Source organism: Coturnix japonica, chromosome 32 (assembly GCF_054131305.1).
Source record: "Coturnix japonica strain WE chromosome 32, WE-NBRP24, whole genome shotgun sequence".
NCBI lineage: Eukaryota > Metazoa > Chordata > Aves > Galliformes > Phasianidae > Coturnix > Coturnix japonica.
Window position 1 is genome coordinate 4,114,318 of NC_140694.1, and position 2,259 is coordinate 4,116,576.

Here is a 2,259-nt window from a genome sequence, read left to right on the forward strand (position 1 = left end):
TGGAAGCCATTCAACTGTGTCCCAAACAGGAGCTCAGGACTGCAGCTCTACCAAGATTTCTAGCTTCTTGTGTGTTGGTGTTTGCATTAGTGCAAAAATACAGGAGTAAACATCCTCACTGGAAAGCATCACTGGACATAGCCGGACTGGATAGCTCGTCTATGGTATCAGTGTGCAGAAGGTGGCACACAAACATTAGACCTATCGTGGATCTTGGAGGTGACGTAGCAGCACGGTCACACCATGGGCATGGCTTTCCTGAAGGCCCTGTGCTGCTCTTGTAGCTGTGAGTGAATTCACCAGACAGCCGGTGCTATCCCCTCTCTGGCCCTCAGCTGATGCCCAGGAAGGAGCTGTCTATCTCAGGGATTTCCCACACGGTTTATAAGCACTGGCACACATCAGGAGCAGCCCAGCAACAGTCTTGAGGAGTCTGTGAGCCTGAGATGCTCAACCCATGAGAGCCATGAGAGCATTACCTGCATTGGGTTTAGGGCATAGAAGAGAATTGATTTCACTGACTGGTGTGCAATTTCTCCCTGGCCAACAGGGGATGTGCGCGCAGTATTGCAGTAATGAATAAGCACTGCTGCTATCGCTGCCAGCTTTGCCTAACTAGAAATCTTTGACTTTGAGAGTTTCTCACACAAGGGGAGAGGGTAAGAAAGTAAAGAGGCACAGAAAACTAAGGGAAACTGCTCTTCTTTATCTTATCTATAAAAATTGATACAATTGATGCTGTCGTGATTTTTTTAAATTATTTTTAATTTTTACCCAATGTCGGTTAGATTGTTTTAAAATATCCACACACCAAAATCTGACTACCAAGCAAATTTAATGAAAATGAAATGAAGGTGAGTTAGCGGAAAGCACAAGGCCATATTATATTAGGCTCTAGCAAATTTACAGGCAGTCACTGCACGAAGAGATAGATCTGAGTTGTACATTATATGATTTCCACAAAGATTAAGGAAATCTGAAGCTTTCAATATATTTTTTTTATGCTTTTTTCATTTCATTTTTTAAACACCTGACCCAGACCCCAACCCTCACAGGAGCTGTAAAGATAACAGCAATAACCCGCAATGTAACTCTAATCCTAACCCTTACCCTGATTCTAAAATCGTCCCTAACTCCAAATGTAACAACAAAAATGATGCTAGAAGTTTGTAGCAAAAGGAACCTTAACCCTGATCATAATCCAAAAACAATCATTAAGGTAACAATAATCTTTACCTTAAAAGTAATATTAATCAGAGCCCAGATGATACCTGCATCCAATCAGAAGCATGCTTTGTATTATTTAAGAGTTGTATTTTTTCCAATGAACTCTCTCTATTATCACTTTTATAAAGTAACAGAGTCTGTTCTTTTTCTCCTGACACTGTGCCTTACTCCTGACATCCCCTGGAAATGACCCAGATAGGGCACCATCAAAGTAATGCTAATAGTAATGTCAATCCTAAGGGTATCTCTAGCCTCAGTGTTAATGGGACGCTAACAACAATCCCAACAGCCTTAAACATTCTGGTGGTGTGAAAGAGGTGCTGCCTTGCACATGCTGGGCAGTCCCATTGCCTGTTAAATGCAGGCGGCAGCGTAGAAACATGATGCCCGTGGTCAGAATGCCCTGTGGCAGATCCTGGCACCGGAGAACTGACCGGAGAACCATGAGAGAACTGACAACAAATCACTCGACATCAGAACCGACCCAGTGGTTATTTACAAGCCTTGGGTGACCCAGACAGGATCTCAGAGTGGTGAATGTAGGTACAGAAGTTGTTACTACTCTGTTTTCTTCTAAAAGCTGCTCAGCTGCTTTGCGTTTCAGACCATCCCTGGCTTCACTGTGTGCATCTGTCCAATTGATACCAGGTGGTTTTTTTTCATCTCAGAAGTTGGGGGGGGGGGGGGGGGGGGGGGGGGGCTGGGGAAGGGACATCAATTCAATTACTCATTTATTTATTGACAGAGATTCACGTTTGCTACGTTTGGAGAAGTTTTTATTTGTTTGCTGTGGTTTGGTTTTTTCTTTTTTTCTTTTTTTTTTTCCCCCCTTCTTTTTTCTTCCATCTTTGTGTTCTTCTCCTATAACCAAAAGACAACGGATCCCCAGGGTCTGTCCCGCAGACGTTCTTTCCGTGGTCTCTGCTGCCACCTGCTGGCCAATACACGGAACTGCCACTGTTGGGCGTTTGGTGCCGCAGGAAGCACAACGCAGATCTGAGTTCTGACCGGTCTACGCAGCAAATCCGCCAA